This window comes from Crocodylus siamensis, chromosome 1 (assembly GCF_052110815.1).
Source record: "Crocodylus siamensis isolate JL-2025a chromosome 1, ASM5211081v1, whole genome shotgun sequence".
Lineage (NCBI taxonomy): Eukaryota > Metazoa > Chordata > Crocodylia > Crocodylidae > Crocodylus > Crocodylus siamensis.
This window is the reverse complement of record NC_143395.1, coordinates 208,077,061-208,098,284: the sequence shown is the minus strand read 5'-3', so window position 1 is coordinate 208,098,284 and position 21,224 is coordinate 208,077,061. Positions and strand designations below refer to the sequence as shown.

The 21,224-nt window shown below is 49.3% G+C and overlaps 1 protein-coding gene across 5 annotated transcripts in view; it reads right to left on the bottom strand.

Moving 5' to 3' along the window:
* The window catches only part of USF3 (upstream transcription factor family member 3), a 137,058-nt gene that overhangs the window by 69,538 nt on the left and 46,296 nt on the right, over positions 1-21,224 (bottom strand). For 3 of the 5 annotated variants that reach the window (XM_090053896.1, XM_090053916.1, XM_090053915.1), the window contains 2 exons: positions 19,341-19,462; positions 18,238-18,350 (listed from right to left, as the gene is read on the bottom strand). The gene's annotated coding sequence lies outside the window, so the exon portion shown is untranslated. Of the gene's footprint in view, positions 1-6,747; positions 6,796-18,237; positions 18,351-19,340; positions 19,463-21,224 lie in introns of all 5 variants that reach the window. The other 2 variants (XM_090053909.1, XM_090053902.1) reach the window with 2 other exon arrangements.

Genomic DNA, 21,224 nt, shown 5'->3' with positions numbered 1-21,224 from the left:
GAAACCACATGGAATAAGGACTGGTGGTTTCAATTATTTGGAGGACCCTGGTGGAAAAAGGTAGGGTTTGTGCTTTTGTGTGCTCTAACTGGTTTGATTTTTATCCCTTGCCTTATTCCTTGTCTCACTAGATTGATAACCACCACAGTGGAAGGAATGCAGGTTGCAGCAGTCCCTCTAAAAGCACAGACTGCTGCAAAGGTCATGGTCCTCAGAAAAATTCCTCGTAATTATCTTGATATGCCCGAATGAAGTAAAGATCAGAAAGCATCTCGAGGGGGGATATTGTTAGAAATATTATTAAAAATGCATTATCAATAGCAGATTTAGGGGAAAAAAAAAAAACACAGCTGCTACCCCTCCTTGTCTCCTTAATGGGAGAGGGAAGGGGGGGGTTGGAAATTGATGGGAAAAACCACCAAAAGCCCATTGTACTAAGGTATCACTCCCTCTCTGTCCTGCAAATTTACTATCTCTTTGTTACACTAAATCACACTTTCTTTCATGACCCCACATTCCTAAGGCTAAGATAAGAGCAAATGCCATTTTTGCCTTCAGGTTGAACCTTGAGTAACCTTGGGTTCCATCCACGCACGCGTGATAGCCTAATGCATATTAAGCCTACCCGCCCCGCATACTTAAGTAGTTAATTATAATGCACATGGGACGTATGAAGCGACATGTTTACATATATGTTTGTATGAACCAGAAATGAGTTGTAAAAATTCCTCCTTCTACACACGTGGTCAGGAGAGGGGGGATAAAAGCCTGCTAATGATTGTGCTCGGGGGGCAGAGTGATTGATCTTTTGTCTCTCTCTCTGACCCTATTTGCAAATATATACCTTTTGTGTTGCTAATAGAGTGTGTCTGTGAAGGTCTTTTTCCACCTCCCGAGAAACGAACCACGTTTTTTATATCACTGTGGTGCTTTTTTTATTTAGGTAAGTGTGCCATGGGGCAAAAAAGGTTGGGGAACACTGCAGTAGAGGGAGTGCTGCCACTTGTGACCAGAAAAATCAAACATCTACTACAGCATTCATTAACTTGATTTCAAAAAAAATATTTTTGTCCTGATTTACATGGGTTTGTGTAGCGTACATAGAAGTGACTGTATAATAGCCTCTGCCATAACCTGGACCATGACGAGAGAGTCTGCCTTTGCCCTGGCATTGATTTGGGTGACAGTAGGCCTTCAAAGGACAAGCTGCCTGCTGCTGCCAGCCTCCCACCTCAGGTCCACAGAAGCTCAAAGAGGCTGCTGGAGCCAGAAGCTCCAAATGATTGACCACTACTTCTGTCACTGTACAGATGCCCGAAACATCATACTCATCATCACTGTAGTGCACATCAAGACCACGTAAGACTTCACAGGAAGGGTGAGGACAGAGGCTTCTGGCTGGAGGGGGGGCTAGGGTTAGAGTGGGGCTAGGCGGGCCTTGCTGCTGTTAATGCTGGGCCCTGCTACCAGCTCCCTGAGGGTTCTAGTGCTCCTGGTGCCTTGTCATCTTTGACAGGCAGCCAGAGGCAAATAAATATTAACTTTCTAATTTTTTTTAGGGTCTCTGTGGGCTGGATTCTGCACGTTGGCCGTATTTTACACACCCCTCTCTTAGGATCACGCATCACAACTGGGAGCTGTGAGAAATGGCTGAGCAGGGACACCATCAGCAGCAGCAATTCTGCTCCCTGCCCAGGCCTCATCCATGTCAGTGGCAACTACAGAATGGCTGGCAGCTTTTGTGCTGGGTAATAAGAAAGAAGGAGGGGCTACCTATGACCCATAATCCCCAGGCAATAGAGGTCAGCCCAAGTACAAGAACAGCCAGTTGAACCCTGGGAAGTGGAGTAAAGGGAGGGGAACCATTGCATTGTAGTCCTGGGGGACTAAATGGCCCACTTGTTGTGGGATACTATAGCACAGGGGTGAGTAAAACATGGCCTGAGAGCCGGATTCAGCCTGCCAAGGGATTTTGTTCAACCCATGACAGGTTCCTCAGCCCCATCCAGCCAGGAGTGTGGGGCAGCCCATGCAGTTGTTAGAAATGGAGTATTGTTAGAAATGCACAGCTTGCATCTTGCACTTGATAAGAAAGAAACACTGCCAAGGGCTTTTTTCCTTGCCCAGCCTTGCCACAGCTCTTCTTATACTAAATCGCAGACTCTCCCCCAGCTTCTCCCTAGCCTTTCTCATGCAGATTACAGAAGCTGGAATTCAACTGACTGTGTCCTTGAAAGGGGGGGGGGTTTAAACTCTTGGTGACCTATAGTAGTCTCTGAACATGCTCAATTAGCTGATGCATATTTACCTCTCTGCCCTGCATACTCAAGTAGTTAATTATAATATACATGCGATGGATGTAGTGATGTAACCACATATATGCTTGTATGAAACGGAAATGAGCTGTAAGAGTTCCTGTTTCTGCACACGTGCCCAGGAGGAAAAAGATAAATACAGCCTGCAAAAATTCCTTGGTGGGTTCAGAGTAATCTGAGTTTTTAACTCTGCTCTGACCCTATTTGCAAATACACCTTTTGTGCCATCTAATGTATGTGTGTCTGTGATACTTTGCGAGCCTCCAAGAAACGGACCGCAATTTTTTGCATCACAGTGGCACTTGTGGCCTGCCCTGAAGCAAGCAGTAGGACTGGAGTGGCACACTGGTCAGACTTGCTTCCCAGCAGCAGAAGCTCCTTTCAGCTGCTGCCAACCAAACCCAGGCCCACTGCCTGGGCATCACAGCCCATCCAACCTGTATGCATTGCCAGGGGTGTGACCCACATAGGCAGACTGTAGGGCCAGGTGGATAGGATTGGGCTATGGGCAGGAAAGAAGCAGCATTTGGGAGTGCAAAAGGCAAGTGGGGCCAGAATCATGGGCTGGGATCACGGGGTGGTAATAACGCAGGGTGGGGGTCCAGGGCAGAGCTTCAGTCTACTCCCTGCCCATCCCTATTGCAGGCACCAGTCCCATAGGAAGGGGCATGTGAGGAGTGAATTGTGGGTCCATCCTGGCTCCGCACTATCACTGCCGCAAGATCCCAGACCCAGCCTCACCCACCCATCCTCCTCCCACCAACAGACCTATCCTGTCCACCTGGCCACCCACCCTGCCCATGCAGGTCCTGGCTGGTGTCCACAGAGACACAGGAATTATGGGGCAATGATAATGTGAGGCTAGGGCCTGGAGCAGAGTCTTGATCTGCTCCTGTCACACCCCTGCCTGTGGAACCAGTGCCTGTCACAGAGACATGCAGGTAGTGAATCATGGCTCTACTCTGTACCCTGTACTGTCTCTGCCCTGCAATCTCAGCCTTGGCCCTGCCTGCCCATTCTGTTCCCAGGTACCACTCCCCACCTACCTGCAGCCCCATCCTAGCTGCCCAGCCAAGCACAGAGCAAAGCCACTTAAGGAGTTTTAGTGAGCTGCTGGGGGGCAGAAGGGAAGAACCCAGCACACTACAGCTTGCAAAAACTTGCTTAGGGCCCTCGAGCCAAAATAAATTGCCCACCCCTGCTATATTTCTTCCAATCTACTGTCAAGCAGTTCTGTTGCAGTTTAGCCATAATGCTACTCTGTCTGCTTGCATTTTATAGCCATATAAAGATGTTTATAGTGCTATGAATTAGAGATGCACTGATATATCAGTCTCATGTCAGATCAACACAGATAAAAGGAAAATTAACATTATCAGCTATCAGCTTTTTTTACCCAGGGTAGCTGATATTGTCACAAATAAATATGCCTTCTGGCTGGGGTCCCCAGAAGCCGAGTGTGTGCACAAAGAGGCAGCATGTCCATGGCCAGGAATGCAGCCAGGCAACGTAGAGAGCAGTACCCTGCAGGTAAGTGTGTGGAGAGGAAGGGAGGCGGGGGGGGCAGGGGCTGGGACCAGGGCAGGTAGTGGGACAGAGCCATGGGTGGCTCATCCAGGGGTCATGGGAGGGGTAGCTCTCTGCCACTGTATGCACCCCCAGGGGAGGCATGGGGGTGTGCGTGTCCCCACACCAGATTTGTACACGGGGCAGAGGTAGGCTGCCTGCTGTGAGCTTGAGGCCAGGGGAGGCACCAGCATTTTCTTGGTGTGGGGGCTGCGCCAGGGCTGGGTTCAGAGCAGGTGGGAGTGAGGTGGGCTAAGCTGTATGGAGTGGGTGGCAGTGGCGCTGGGAGGGGTGGCTACAGGGGATGGGGGGGCTAAGGCAAATTTTGGGGTTGCTATAGCTCCCACAAGCCCTCTCCTAGCACCGCCCCTGCTCGGGGCATTCTGCTCTGCTGCCTTTCCTTCCGGAGCCCCTGGCTGCGAGGCAGGCAGAAGACACACAGAAAGCGAGGGGCTCCTGAGGGACAGGCAGCAGAGTGGAGTGCCCTGAAAAAGGGCAGTGCTGGCAGGATTTAAGGGGACCGTAGCCACCCCAAATTTTGCCTCCCAGCACCACTGCCACCAGTACACCCCACACAGCTGAGCCTGCACTGCTCCTGCCCACTCCAAGCCCAGCCCAAGCCGAGCCCCCACATCGGGAAGAGGCTGGTGCCACTCCTAGTCCCAAGCATGCATCAGGCAGCCCACCTCCGCCCCATGCAGAAATCCAGGGAGGGGGGCATGTTGTGTCCTCTGGGGATGCATGCAGTGGTAGGGAGCTGCCCCGCCTCCTCCCCAACCCCCTGCATGCCCTGGACAAGCCACCCACACCTCCATCCCACTCCCAGCCCCTCCCCCTTCCCTTCCACAGACTTACCTGCAGGGCACTGCTCTCCACACTGCCTGGCTGCATTCCTGTAGATCAGTATCAGCTGATATGCCTGGTTAATAACTGACTATCAGTATTGGCCAGGAAAATCTTTATCGGTGCAACCCTACTACAAATTTTGTCCATACCAACAATGACCTTGCCATCTCTTGTGTTTACAGAAGAGAATATATAAAAAGCTTCTAACCTTGGTTTAGCATCTTAACCAAAAACCAAGCTCCTTTCAGACATTACCCCAGGCACAAGTTACAATTCAATAGACAAAGGAGCCCTGTATTAACATACATAGTTAAAATTGTTACAAATAGTATTCTATGTTGGCAAACATTTACAAATGTCAACAAAACAAACTTGAAAAAAAAATAAAACATTAAATTGATCCCTAACCATAATTTTACACACAACCTTTCTATAGGCTGAACACACACGGGGTGGAAACAGACTTTACCAGGCTTTTCATTTGTATCACCTTAAAATTTTTTAAGCAGTACAAATGCTGAGCAAATGCTGTACCCTTGGTTGCACCATATGAAAGTCAGCAGCACAACACAAGGCGATAATAGACTCTGTCACTTCCTTGTGGCGGACATCTATCACCTCTGAAGCACTTCCCAGCTCATCCAAACCCTGCCTTATCCCCCCGACCACAGGCCCCTGGGCCTTGCTTGTTCCCATCACTTTCCCCTCCCATAGCCTCCCCAGCTCTGCTTGTGCTTATTATCCCCCCCACACAGCCTTCTTTCCCTCCCCTCCTCCAGCCCTGCTAAAGCAGGTCCCCAGAGCTATGAGACAAGAAACCCGGGTCCAACGTGTTATACAAATAAGACTTTTTGCTTATTGTTTTTAATCTTATGTATTTTCTTGAGTTTTGCATTGCCTTAAGAAACTCCATTTTGTATTGCTTTGTAGCTTAACATAGGTGTTCAACCTTTATATGCTGTGTGTGTGAGAGAATTGGTGAGTGTGTCTGTGGAAAAGGAAAACATCAACTGGTGACTGGCTGAACAATGCAGACAGGTAAAAGACCAAACAAGAAGAATCCACCCCAAAACACCGGGAGAACAACGGCAATCAACCTTCAAGGAAGAACACACTGATAACACAGCAAAAACCCAGAGGACTGGGTGAAGATGAGGCGAGACGTATCGATTTTAGCTCTGGTTCTGCATGTCATCCTGGAGCATTGGTTCATCTGACGAGATGGACCAGGAGGAGCCTGGCTCCTACTCACGATCAACTTGGCTGGCCACTAAGTTAATCTAAGTGCTGATAAGACTGGTAATGTATCAGAACAGAAATTGGGGTATGAATGTGGTGCGTGTGCATGTGTGTGTGGGTGTGTGTATTAAGCACAATAAATGCAGCATCTTGCCTTATCCTCCCTCATGAGGTCTCACTCATGATTTGAGCAACTGGCAATTTGTATAACATTTAAGTGGTGGAGAATGCAGAAGGGGGATATAGAGGGAGCTCCCTGAGGATTGGAAAAGGAAATTTAGGTGTTCTATGGTAGGTGACCGCAGATTTTAAGATATATTGTGTGACTTAATGCAAGTGGACTTTAAAGTGCAGAAACAAAGGTGGTATCTGAATAGAAGATTGTAAGAAGTATAGGAATTTATTAACGTCTAAAGAAACAGGTTAAGCAGTTGAAAAATCCTTAGTGTCAGCTGTCTGTTGAAGCTTTGCAGAAGGAGTTATGCAAAAGACAAAAGTAAAGACTTGAGGGTCCCTGTCCCCGTCCCCCAGGGAGGGCTCCCAAGGCCACCATGGACAGAGGGCATACCAGCAGCCGATCTCATATACCCCACTGGAAGGTTTCTGTGGGCCTCAGAATCCCACCTCCAGACTGACACCTAAGAGAAAGCCTCAGAAGTGAAGACTGCATCCTGGCCAGAAGTACCTTAACTCTGATGACAGCTCTAGGATTGGTAGATATAGAATCATTTGATTGTTTGCATTGTTGGTTTTTGTTATCGCTCTGTATCAATAAACTTACCTATTATCAACTGGCAGGTGCTGTGGTCTGTCTGAGGGTTGTGCCCACCTGAAACAAAGGTATAGGTGCTGAGTCCAAATTCAGTCCAACAATTGGCCACTTCACCAGGAGACGAGGGCAATAACCTGACTGATCAGGGAATTTGTTGGTACAGTGATCCTTTCTAGAGGGGTGTGGCAGGGTACTGTAGGTGCCTGCCACTTTAAGGGCCTGAAGCTAGTGGCCTGCAGGTGCCTGATGAGGGCAGCCATTTTGGATCTAGGGCTGCCCATATAAACAGGGCATTTTTGCTGCTCAAGGCAGGAAACAATATTGCCTGGCTGCAGGTATCATCTGGAGGTCAGGGAGGAGCTGTAGGTCCTGGTTCTGGTCCAAAACTGCACCCTGCTGGGAGTGGGTGTCCTGGTGGGGCTCTCAGTGGCATGGGAACCCCCAGGAAATACCAGGACAGTTATCACCCCAGTGAAAGGTGGGTAGAGGCGCCTTAACCCTAGCCCTCACCTTCGGGTGGGTTTGCATACCATCAGAGGTAGTTGGGGCCAGGCACAGCTAAAGCCGCCTAAACCCTGTGGGGGGTGCAGGCCCTAAGAAGAAAAGTGGGGCCAGGCATGGCTATGGCTACCTAAGCCCACTGGGGAACAAACCCCATGGGACTCCAGACCACCTTCTCACTGGGGGGGCCAACTAAGAGAGGGTGAAAATCAAGACCCCAGTGAGGGGGTAGCCCAAGTGAAGGGGGCAGAGTTGTGGAGCCCCAGTGAAGGGGAGTGGCCCAGGTAAGTCTTCAGACTCTTGAGGCTGAGTGAAAGTGGCTAAGCTCCAAAGCAAGAGAGGCGAGTCCTGACCCCGGTAAGTCCTCCACTGCTGGGAGGTAGTGTGGGTCGAATGTAAGATCTGAAGTAGCACCATGACCTCCTGCCTCAGGGGGGGAGTGAGAATCCCCTGTGAGACCCTGGGGCACCAGTTGTGGTATAAGGTACCCCAGTTCCCCACATCCAGGAAGGCTGACCCAGAGAGGTAGAGCTAGTGAGGCTAGGACTACAGTGCCCCCTCGACTGGTCCATTCTGGGGCCAGGACCAAGGAGGTCAAAAGGACCAGGCGCCCACCATGAGGGGCACCCAGAGTCGTGGACCTGGGACCCTGCCTGGCCTTGGATGTGAATCCAGGTTCTGTGCATGGCTGAAGGTCTCGAGTGGGGGGACCACACCCAAGAGAGGACCCAGCTACAAGGAGCTCGGCAGCCCAAATGAAAGCAGCGTAGGCCGCCTGAGTGGACGGTGTGCCTGGAGGCAGGTGGGAGGCCGGTGACAGGTGGCTTAAGAGAAGCCCACCTCACCACAAAGGATTAGCTACCACTTGTAGTAAGGTAGAGTTGTATGGTAATTGTGACTAGGGTTGTAAGTTTTGTGAAGGAAAGGTAGTTTGTTACTGCTAACCAGGAGACTTTGTTTGCCTAGGTCAGGCAGAGTGATGGACATGGTTACGTGCTGTGGTCCACTTGGAATTAAGTAAGAACCTCCTGTTGCGTTTGCAATAGGAAGCTAGAGTGCAGGGAAAGTCATCTCTCTGCTGGAAAGGCTGTGTTTAATGAACAGGGACAGGGTCCTTTGACAGGGTTACAGTCTTTTGTGAATGGTTACAAGAGTAGTGTTGGGTGTTTTCTGTGGGCTCTGTAAGGTGTGGTTACAAGTGCAGGTTATGGCAAGGCAGAGTGTTATCCAGGCGGTGTAGCTTCAGAGAGATCAGATACATATACTCTGGAATCCTGTGTGCACCGGAGAATAGAGGCGGCAGGTGGCACAGAAAGAGACAGGATATGTTACTGGACACCTGCTCAGGCAGTGGCAGAGAATTTGTGATTGGAAAGTGAAGGAGAAACTTGGTTCTCCTCCCCCCCACTCCACCTCTCCAGGAACAGCCTAGAAGAAAGAGAAATTGTTATAGGAGTGTATCTTGTTTTGGGAAACATCAGGGTACAGCTGTGTGAACAGAGATCAGTGTCCAGAGTTATTCTGGGCAGATGAAAAGTAAGCTTATCAAAGGCATGTTTTGTTTTCTCTACAGAGGCATAGTTTGGGGTGTTCCATTTAGAGGTATGAAGAGCTTTTCCAAAGGGATTGTATATAGTGTGTAACCCATCACACAGTCTTTCAGGGGGAGCTTTCTCAGTCCTAGAATGAAGCTTGCTGGATTGTGTGTGCATTGTGAGATCAAGATTTATTGGGTGTATTGGTTTGCAGAGAGCAAGGCAAGAAAGGGGCCACTGATGAGACTGTATTGTAAAGCCTGTACACCAGAAAGCATATGGTTAAGATCTGGTAAAGGGAAGAACAGCTGGAAGTTAGATGAGATGTAGAAGGAAGTTTTGGGACTCTAAAGAGAGAGATCTGCTGGAGAAAGTATTGCCATCAGAATGGAGAGAGAATTGCTAGACTGAGAGACCTGTTGAAGAATGAGAGAGATTATTTAAAGGGGGTTTGAGAATAGGCTCACAAAGCACAGAGAGGAATTAAAAGTGGGTAATAAAGAGTAGCGTTTGTGACAGCATGGAAAGCTAGGGACTCAGTCTGAAAGGTGTGTGAGGCAGAGTTAGTGACTTGGAGTCCAGGAAGGGTTAGATCAGGAGAGAACAGAGCTGGATGGAGTCCAGAGGCTCTAAGGGGAGCCGAGAGAGAGAAAGATCTAATGAAGGATCTGCAGGGCCCTAGAAGGCCAAGTGTTCTGGCAGTCCAGAAAAGGGGCAGAGAAAAGACCACTGTTAGAGCTGTCAGAGCCAGGAGCCTGCAATCTCAACTGGCCTGAGGAGAGGTCAGGAAGCCCAGAAGTGAGAAACTGCCCATGAGGATTGAAGAAGGCCAGAGGAGGAGAGTGGAGAGTTTGGTCCTGGGTATGACCTGAAACTGCCACCCTCCTGGGTGTGGTTATTGTGGCAGAACTACCCATAGCAGGGTAGTCTGCAAAATGCTACATAATAACCACCTGGGGAATGGGCAGGGGCGGATATAGGGTGCCTTAAAACCCTAGCTCCCACCACCTTGTGGGTTGTCCTACATTGGGAAAAGGCTAGGGGGAGCATACCCTAACAGTAAAACCCAAGGAAAAGAGATGTGTGGCAGAAATACACCTCAGTGCCACACTGAGAGGAGAGAGTGAGAATGAAATTTTAGAAATAATTGCTTTATAGCAGAAAGGAATACAACCACATTCTCGGAGATCAAGTTACAACTTTCTTTCAAGGTTGCTAAGTAAGATACCTTCTATTGCTGGTCCCATAAGAAGTCAGTAGTCAACACTCCGGACCCTGATCTACCATCTGCCTGTTTGGCTCTGGAAAAATCCCTGGCCATGGTGCGTACCTGCCTGTTTCGGTGTCAGTAAGACCTAGGCATGACAATGGGTAGCGGGACCTCTAAGGTCCCGCAGCGAAATCCTGCCCAGTTTATGTTTCTAAAATATGGGCCCTGATCAACTCAATATCTAACTAAATGGAATCGGTATACCGATGGTGACCCCAAATTTCGCTGGCCCTTAGGTGGGTTGTGGGATCATCATATCCTCAAACACCTCCAAGACAACTTGGAAAGCAAGCACCCCATTCAAATAGAAGCCTGGTACCTATAGGAAAACTAATCCGCAAAGCACCATAAGCGTACCCTTGTGGCTTCCTATAAAGATAATGAAGAAAAATTTAAAAAGCAAAAGCCAGAAGAGCATCCTACCGACTACTATTCTCACCTGGTCCAAGTCTTTAAGGCACGTTCTGGTAATCGGAACCCAGAAGCCAGCCTCCTTGCCATGGTTATTCAGACCTTTGATTTAGGGCTGTTACCTAGGATCTCCAAGTCCCTGCAAGCACTGTGATTGGGTGGGAAACCAAGCCCCTCACCGAAATTCTGGCTGCTGCCACTCATTTCTATATTAAAGCCCAACAGCAAAAATCAAAGGCTCAGGACAAGCTGATGCCTTTGCAAATCAGAGATCTCCAGGGCGGCACCAAACCACAGCGCCCTGCAGGACCATTTCACTTGGCCCAACCACCCGACATTCCTAATGATGTCTGCCACTACTGCAAACAGGCCACTGGAAGAACGAGTGCCCAAATAGACCCTGGGGGCCCCCACTCTCAGCTAGCACCCCTCCATTTCAGCCAGGCGCCCGCCGAGCTCTGCTGCCTCCCCAGCTCCTCTCCAGTCCTTCGAAAATGAAGATCAGTACTAGGACAGCTGAGAAAACCCAGAGACTCTAGCCCCTTTGCCTTCTACCTTCTCCAATGCTACAATACCCCTTACTGTGGGAAAACAGACTGTTTCCTTTCTTGTTGATACTGGTGCTTCTTTGTCTATGCTTAGCTCTGATTTGTTTCTAAGGTTCCTGTTTCTGATAAAGTAATCACTGCTGTAGGTATTGGGGATCAACCTATTGACCACCGTTACACAGCCGCTCTCATTTACCTTAGGTCCCCTTACTGAGCAACATGCCTTTTTGCTAAGTCCTTGTGCTTCTGTAAACCTGTTGGGGCAAGACCTCCTTTGCAAGTTGTGAAAAACAGTTTATTGTTCTCTGGATGGGGGTTTCTTCTCGTTACCCCAGACCCAAATTCCTGCCTTGATGATGACACTAATGGAACAGGAACCCAAGCCCAATTCTTCCTTGTTGCAACAGGAACTATTGGCTCACCCTCCTGAGTCCTTTTGGTCCCACTCCACAACCTATGTGGGGCTTCTTAGGAGTGCCATCCCAGTTTTTATCAAGGTTAAACCAGGAGTGTCTCCCTCATTGGTCCTGCTATACCCATTGTCGGCTGCTGCCTCTCGAGGCATTGCACCTGTCATACAAGGGCTCCTAGAGCAGGGAATTCTTGTACCTACTCGCTCCAGTTGTAATACCCCAATCCCGCCCATCTGCAAACCAGGGAAATTCACCCCTGAAGGATTGCCTGTTTATCAGTTTGTTCAAGATTTGCGTGTTATCAACAATTTTGTGGTTCCCTTGACAGCTGTGGTGTCCAATCCTGCCACTGTCTCAGATACCTGCTTCTGTCTCTTGTTTTTCTGTAGTGGATCTCTGTAATGCTTTTTTCCCTATACCAGTTCACCCTGATTCTCAGTGTCTTTTTGCTTTTTACTTATCAGGGCCGACAATATACCTTCACCTGTCTGCCTCAAGGTTTCCGTGACTCCCCCACCATATACAGTCAGCTTCTCAAGTCTGACCTTGATACAGTCCAGTTGCCTCATGATTCTGTACTAGTTCAATATGTAGAGGATTTGCTCCTCTGCTCTGATACCCTCCCTCATTGCCAAGCTGATTCTGTTGTCCTTTTAGAACAACTTGCAGCACGGGGCCACAAAGCCTCCTGCTCTAAGCTCCAGTTCTGTCAGACTTCTGTTACCTGTCTGGGGTACACTATTTCTCATGGTACCCCCATCACTTGTCTCCTGATTGTCTTTCTGCTGTTCTCTCTCTCCCTCACCCACAGACTAAACGCCAGCGCTGTGTTTTTCTAGGTGCTGCCAACTACTGCCAACAGTGGATTCCCAATTACTCTGGACTTTCCAAACCTCTTACCCTTCTCACCTGTGACTCTTCCCCTGACTCACTACCCTGGGATGAAGGCCATGAATCTGCCTTCTGGCAACTCAAGCAAGCCCTTTCCTCTTCTCCTGTTCTCGGTGTGCTTGACTATTCTAAGCCGTTCACTCTTTTCTGTCATGAACACCAAGGCACTGCTTCTAGTGTCTTAACCCAGCCTTTTGGACCTTCCTCACACCGTCCCATTGCTTATTATAGTGCCTCCCTCGACCCAGTTGCTTCTGGGTTTCCCCCTTGCCTCCGTGCTGTTGCTGCTGCTGCCCTGCTGGTTTCTAAAACTGATAACCTTGTTCTTGAGCACCCCCTTACTGTTGCTGTCCCTCACGCTGTCCTTGCACTTCTTCAACGCGGCAGGACTCCGCATGTGTCCCCTGGCCGCTTAACTCGCTATGAGGTGGTTGACTCTCCACAGAATGGTACACCCTACAGGTCAATTGAAAATGTTGGGAGGAGAACACACCCTGTAGGGTTCTTAGTACTGCAACAGCTCCCGGTTTGTACTGGCTATATGGGGATGACGCCCATAAGACTCTACTGTGGAATTGGGTCGGCACCTGTACCTTGGGCAGAGTCATCCCAAAGTTTGACTTGCACTCTAGCCTCTCTTGGCATGAAGTGTCTAACTTCCTGCCTGGCTTGCCCAGACATCGTCGTGCGGTTAAGAACGCACTGGTTCTCCGACACATAGGGTTTCACCAATTCACCAGGGTGTTCCTCCCGTGGCTAGGTGTAGCTGAATTAGAAAAGGCTATTATACATATTTCGGGAGTCATGGAGAACTTTTTCAATGCTCGTTGAGAGCTCCTAAAGCATCGGCACTATGAGATCACCCAGGTGGGGCAAATAGCCCAGGACCATATGATTTTCAACAGCTATCTCCTAGCTGCCCAAGGGGGGGTATGTGTGGTTGTGAATCACACGTGCTGCACTTGGATAGATCAGCACCAACGAGTGCAGGAAGATCTCCGCACCATAAGAAAGCAGTTACAAGTGATTCATGCTGTTGCTGAAGAGAAATTCTTCGACTGTTGGGGTTGGCTGCCAAATATAGGAGGATGGGTTAAATCCCTATTGAAGTGGTGCATTATAAGCGTATTATGCCTTTTTGCTCTTTTTATTATTATCCAATGATTTTGTGCTGCTCACGCCTTTGCTTATCAAAAACTGTTCAGAGTATTTCTAGATTGTCTGCAATTGAGATGCAAATGATGGTGCTCAGAGAAATAGCCTACAAGTGTGAGCATCAAGAAGAGGTCAAAGGTCTTATGAATATAGAGATGTAAGCATAAGCACTTACAAGAGGGGGGAAATGATGAGGCAAAATACTGGAGCAAGCAAAATAAAGTCAGGCCATAATAAAGAGCATAAGTAAAGGCTAAATAACAAAAAGACCTTGAGGATAAGCTTATCGGGAGACAGCTGGAGAAAACTCATTTAGTCTAGCAAGACTCCAGGGTGAATTGTTGTCAGACTGCCAAGAGTATATTAAGAGGCAGGCTGATCTGTGTCTTTTTCTCACAAGTATATAACAGAGCCTATGCTCTGCCTCTGATGAGATTTAGCTGCCCTTGCTTCTTCTCCCATGGCCATGAAAAATAAAGCACTTCGCTAGTCAAGCAATGATCCTGTCGTGACTTCCACATCAGATGGGGCAAGGCACATCTATTTTAGGTCTGGTTCTACATGTCATCCTAGAGCATTGGATCGTCTGACGAGATGGACCAGGAGGAGCCCAGCTCCTACTTGTGATCAACTTGCCTGGCGACTAAGTTCTAAGTGCTGATAAGACTGGTAATGTATCAGAACAGAAACTGGGGTATGAACGTGTGTGTGTGTGTGTGGTGGGGGGGGGTGAATATGTAGCAAAACCCCCATCTTTCTATATGACAGAGAGAATAAATATGCATTTCCTTCCCAAATTATTTCTGGCTTTTCTTCTCTCCCTCTCTCTTCCCTATAAACAAGCATAAGCAAGCTCAGACTTAGGATAAGCTTTAACATTTTTATAGTGGTAGCAAGTTTTTGGTTTTGGACATCCACTATTTTATAGCTGTTATTGTTATTATGTTTGCATTGATTTTTGTTGTTTCATATGTATATTGTATGGTTTAGGCCTGTGTTTGTAAGTGAACCAAAGTAATGTCAAGTCTCCATTTTGTGTCCTCTGCCTGGGTATCCCCTGTGTTGCAACAGTGAGTCATGTACTCCTCCCCTGGAAATTAGTTCCTGGATGAATGAGAGTGATTGGGAATGATTGAAATACAATGGTAGCAGGCCTCTATTGAAGGGCCTGTAAGGCCTGGGCCATCACCTCGCATTGATTCATCCAGGAACCATGGACCTCACCCAGGAACAGAGACAAGAACACAGCATTTGAAAGACAGAAGACCCTGCAGAACCAGCAACTCTACCATTGTACCCCACCATAGACACCTGACACTGCACATCCCTGCATGCAGCACACATGCTCAGTACACCAGGGGCTGACCCTTGCCTAGGCATGCCTTCTGTCACTAGGGTCACACAAGGTCTGCCCCTATAAAAAGGGGCAGTCACTGCCCCAGTGGGACGCCCTCTCCATCTGAACCAGCACCATGTCACACCACCTATCCACCCAGAGGCCCTGCCAGTGACCCCCCTCTGGACAACACCTACTGGACAAGGATCCCTTTCCAGCCTGGATAGGTAGCTATCACCCCCCCACACCCCACTCCCTCTTCAACCAAGGACTTGGACTCTGCTTCTCTTCCCTACCTCAACTCCAACCTGTAGCAGGATGGAGTCCTAGGGTCGCCGTGCTGCCCCTAGGTCCCCTCTGTGTACCATGCCAAGCATGCTCCAAGCACCCTCAGAATCTCACCCACCATGTCTTTGATCTTCTAAATCATAGGAAGTCTGCCCTTTGTCCTCTTGGCTACGGTTCCTGCGGTATGCTGGACCAGTGTTCAGTACAGGTGTTCAGGTACACCCCCTCTTCCTGGGCTATGCATGGCTCCAACCACCCCTGTACCATGCCCCAAGCCTCGCTGACGGACCGGACGTTCATTTGTCTCTCTTGCCCACTCTCTCTCTGGGGCCTCTCTGGGCCTTCTAGCGCCTCGCTGCTCACTCTCTGGGGCTGGGGCTCCCACACTGTCATGGTTCCCCTGTGAGGCCTCCTCCATCCCTCTATAGCCTCACCCAGCCCTCTGGTATAACACCACAACAAAACACCTGTGTTATAACTTAAATTCAGGCCTCACAGCTAAAACATCCTCTGAGCCACAGAAGTGCTCCCTCTCTCACCTGTATCGCCAGCTGCACCCACATTCAGGCTTTTCCCTTTCTCCACTCAGGGCAGAGCTCCTTCTCCTTTGGTCACAGGCGGGGTCCTCTCTTTCCCTGGCCTCAGCCTGGGAGTTATATGGGAGCCCAGCCTGCCCCTTCTGGTCAGCTGACTCAACAACCCCTAGCTCCTCCTGGTTGCCCCAGCAACTGGCACCTGGGTGGTCATTCCTACTCTTCAAGTAGCAGGAACCTTAGTGCCCTGCTACGCAACCCTTCCACTGAGTCTCTTTTTCTCCTGCTGTCATTGTGAGTGCTTGTGTGTGAGAACCAATAACTTCATGGGGCTGCTGTTATTTGGACCCCCTAAGTTGGGTTTTGCTTTACTATGATTTGGCCCTGCTCCAATCTCTGCTCCTCACCCCTCTCACTTCTGTCTCATTTCTCCTTCTCCTGCTTCTGTGCCACCTCCAACACCTGTCCTGAGCTCCTCTCTGCCTCCAAACCCCCTGTTTCTTTGCCACTGTCTTGTTCCCACTGCCTTTTCCTTTTCCCCTGAACAACCAGGTTTCTGCCTCAGTTTCTTTCCTGGCTGTCTCCTCCTTGCTATCGCTTATCTGCCCCCCACAATATCTCAGCTCTCTGCCTCAGTTTCCAGGCCCAGTCTACCTTAAGTAAACCCAAGCCTCAGTTCCTCAGCCAGCTTCTCTGTAGTCCACTGGTTCTAATCCTGGTTCTGGCAACTTTCACTCTCTACACTTTAACTCTCTCTCTCACCTGAACCTTCCCCCAAGTATCCCAGGTACCCCAAGCACACACATACACACTGTACCATCCAAGTTAGGACCTTGCGCGCACGCGCGCGTGTGGCATTGTGTGGATGATATCCGAATTAATGATCTGCATCTAACTTTTGGGGTGTATAGTGTATGTGTTGAATTGGTGAAAGGTATGCATGTGCCTAGGCTGGTTTGGATGTGTATGTGCCTGAGCTGGTAGTGAGTGTGAGTGTGTGTGTGTGTACCTGATTGATTTGTGTTTGTATATGTGCAATTGTGTCACACCCTCCTGTCTAACAGTGCAATATTGAGATCCTGAGAGTTGGCCTGACCCCACAGGGCTACATATTAAGTGTTTAATCAACACATGGCCTCTTGCCTTATCCTCCCTCATAAAGTCTCACTTGTGATTTTGAGCAATTGGCAATTTCGTGTAACATTTAAGTGGTTACATCCCCACCCTGCACACAGATCTGGGGAACACAGAACCCTCCTGCCCCTCCCCACTGCAGAAGTGCACACAGCAGTGGGAAGTTGGCCCCAAACCCCGCACCACCTGGATGAGCCATCTGTGGCCCAGTCCCACTCCCCACTGAGGCCCTGCAGCCACACAAGCCCTAAAACCCCTGTACTAACCAGCTGGGCAGCAGCCCCAGCCCTGCCCAACTCCCTCCCTCCTTCCCTATGGGGGCCTCAATTCCCCTCCTGCCACCAATTTAACTATAGGAGTGGCTCTCCAAGCTGCCTGGCAGCCAGGTGCCTCCATGCACCTGGTGCCCCCTGCCTGAGCCCTCTCTATCCCAGTCCCTTATAAGCTGGAATTCTGCCAGGTTGCAGAAAGCACTCCGCAAGACTGCAAATTCCATGTGTTTCTCCATTTTAAAATAAGAAATCCAAATTTTTCTCCAGTAAAGGGGGGAAATCCATGTTTTTCTGTTTTTTCATAGGAAATGAAAATCCAGATCCCTGCTGATCTCACTTCACTGAAGATGTCTGTTCCTAGCCACTACATGTAGCCTATTGAGTATCGATCTATGTATCTCACTCAATGCCATAACAAAGAAGGAGGCTGTTTGTACATAATGTAGACTTTGAGGCACATAAGAACATTTCTTTGACAACGTCTGTAAGGTGAATCTGATTGTCTATTTATTTGATTTACATGCCAACCTTCTCAAAAAAGGGTGCAGGGCAGCTTACAATAAAAGACCAAAAAATGTGGAAAAAGAATTTATAAAAAAAAAAAGTGGCATTCAACCTTTTTGTCCAGTGGGCCTGAGGAGCAGTGCCTAGTCTGTCTGCGGGTGGATATGGTCAGTGGCCCCAATCCAGCACTCAGGACAGGGCCTCATCCAGACATGTGAAGGTGGGGTGAGGGGACAGCCCAGCCCTCATCTAGCTGCACAGGGAAAGAAGGCTTAGCTCAGCCGGGGGGGCAAGAGCCCCGCAGGGGTAAGGAGGACAACCTAACCCTGCAGGGCTTGGGAATTTAGCCATGGGGGAGGGTGGCAGTATCAAATGTCACTGTTCCCCCAACACCAAACTTCCTGACCCACAGGGACCCCCAGGCCAGATGCCATGGTTCCACAGGCCACATTTGGCTCATGGGCCAGAGGTTGAGCATCCCTGGAATAAAACATTAAAATAAGGAAATACAACAGGACAAATTACCCTTCTCAAATGCCCAAGTTCAAAAGCAATCCACCCCACTTCTGCTGCCCTGTCTTTGACTACAGAAAGCATCCTATCTCCTTCCCAGCCCAACCTCACTTCCCAGCCCACATTTAGTATCTTGATTATTCTAGCATTGGAAGTATGTTTTACAGTCCTGTTCACATTCTTTCACCCACCAACCTGAAGATGTAATTCTTCTCATGGACTCTAGAAGCCCTCCCAGCTTTACCTCACTCTGGCTCCTGAACACATCAGCTTCTGCTGGCAGACTTCTTATATTTATTATTTTCTTACTGCATAGGAGAAAAAAAAGTTATATTTAAGTATTTCCTGATCTTAAGATTTAAAGTCCATCAATCCTGATATTATCAATTCTATACAAATGAATAGAAAGATCTAGAGGAGCACTGATATATCAGTCCATATCAGATTGCTGATAATGTCAATTTTCCTTTTATCGGTGCCAATTGGAGTTTTTTGGCGAGCATAGCCAAAAATGTCACCAAGAAATGTGTGTATATGCACTGCTGCAGCATGCATGCAGCCTGGCAGCTTGGACAGTGGCATCCAGCAGAGGGGAGAAAGAGGGGGTGCGGGGGTGGGAAGCTGAAGGCCCCCACAATGAAGGAGGGGGTGGGGCTGAGGCAGGGGCAGGTGCTTCCCAGTCAGGGCAGCATGGAGCTCTAGGCAGTTCATCTGGGGGGTACAGAGAAGTGGAAAGGGGGGCGGGCTTCCCAGGGGAAGCCATGGGGGGACATGTATCCCCCAGATTTGTGTGTGGAGCAGCCTGCCCACTGCAGACTTGGGGTCAGGGGCTGTGCCAAACTCTTCCCGGAGAGGGCACGGACTAGGCTGGGCCTGCACTCAGGGCAGGTGGGAGCAGTGCTGAAAGAGGGGATACAGGCAGGAGGTTGAGGGGGCCTACAGTGAATTTTGGAGTGCCTGTAACCCATCTTCCCAGTGCCACTGCTCCCCACCTCCACCCACCCTGAGCCCAGCCCCACCATTGGGAAGAGGCCAGCACAACCGCTGGACCCAAACCAACAGCAGGCAACTCACCCTTACCCCAAACACAAATCCAGGGGGCACATGCCCCCATGTCTCCCCCAGAGCTGCGCACAGCAGCAAGAAGCCACTCTCCTGGATGAGCCGCACAAGGCTCCGTACCAAGCCACCATAGCAAGCGCTGCGGCTGGGCAGTTCCTACCCTAGCCTCGGTCCCTCCGTCACCACTGGGGCCTCGTTCTGTCTCCTCACACCTGTTTTCCCTTCCATAGACTTACCAGCTGGACGATGCTCTCCAAGCTGATGGGCTCCATGTTGGCTATCAGATCAGTATTGGCCAATATGGCTGATTAATAATTGGCTATTGGTATTGACCAAAAAAATCTTTATCGGTGCAACCCTAGGGGGAAAAAAAAAAAAAAAAAAAATCACACAAGAACTAAAAAGCTAATCAGATACAAAACAAAAAAGCATAGAAGAGTTTACCATACAGGCAGCAGAGCCTGAACTCTAAACCTGTGTACCCCAAAGAGCTGACTACACAAGAGGTTTGTAAGGCAACAAAGAAAAATAACTTTTAGCTCTGAATGCTGTGAAGAGTCTCAGCCATGTATGGTAGGTTCCCTTGGTAATTATAAAATTGCCCAACATGCAGTGAAGAAATTAGGTCTAGCTTTACTAAATAGTAAAGGGATTTTTTGGAAAAAAAATACTTAGAGCTATGACTGTGAAATTAGATTTGAGGGTTTTGGCTCCCCAGAAGCAGATCTGTACCTCTCACACCTCTCACCAGGGATGTTCAGAGAGATGTGCATAAGCACCGTGAGACATAGAGTATGCCTCATTCCAGTGCTGTGCTTTTTGGTCATCACTAGCAGTTCACAGGGGATTTCTTGCAATGGGGAAGGTCAGGAGTGAGGTGGGACATGAGACTGGTACGGTACAATATTAGCCGATATCCCAGGGGCAGGCAATGTTTCTCAGGCAGAGGGCTGCTTACCAAGATTTAGCAAGATGTCAAGGGCTGCATGGGTACCCTTGCCCCTTGACAGGTGCCCCACCCCGATTGCCATCTTGTGACTGGGAGTCCCATCCCTAACTCCTCACATTTGCCAACAGAAGTCCCTCCCCTTCGCCCTGGAAGTACCCCTTTCAGAAAAGCAGTTTGCTACCTTGGAACCAGAAAAACACCAAAATATATTCTAAAAAGTAAACAACTAAAGCATTCCTTAACTTCACTTCAAAAATATTTTTGTTCTGATTTACATGCATTTGCATAGTGTATGTTGAAGTGATTACACTGCCTCTCCTTCAAACCACACAACAGCTTAAAATGAAGTTTTCCTCTTGTACACTGTGGGGGGTGGGTATATGTTTCTGGATGGCTATAGGAGTGGAGTGCAGAGGAGGGTGCGGATATGTGTGTGGGGTGAGGGAGCATGTGAGCAGGTACGTGGATATGTAGGGTGTGGAGGGGAGGGTGGCTGCGGCGTATAAGAGGGGTCTCTGCGTCTGGCAGAGAAAGGGGTGTGTAGTGTAAGTCTATGGTGGGGTGTGCGTGTTCAACTGACCCTATCAACACACACATGCACACGCACACATTCTCTCCCTCCCCCCATTGAAACACACACACACACAAATACAGAGTCCCTCCCACCCTGCACATGATCCTGCATACACACACTATCCCTTCTTCCCACCACATACACACACACGCTGTCCCTCCTTCCCTCCACACACACACACTGTCCCTCCTTCCCACCACACACACACACACACACACACACACAGTTCCTCCTTCCCACCACACACACACTGCGGCCCTCCTTCCCACCAGACACACAGACACTGTACATCCTTCCCACCACACACACACTCTGTCCTCCTTCCCGCCAAACACACACACTCAGTCCCTCATTCCCACCACACACACACACTCTTCCTCCTTCCCACAACACACACACACTCTGTCCCTCCTTCCCACCACAAACACACTCGGTTCGTCCTTCGCACCAGACACACACACACACACACACACTCTGTCCCTCCTTCCCACGACACACACACACACTGTCCCTCCTTCCCCAACACACACACACACACTCTGTCCCTCGTTCCCACCACACACACACACACTCTCCCTCCTTCCCACCACAAACACA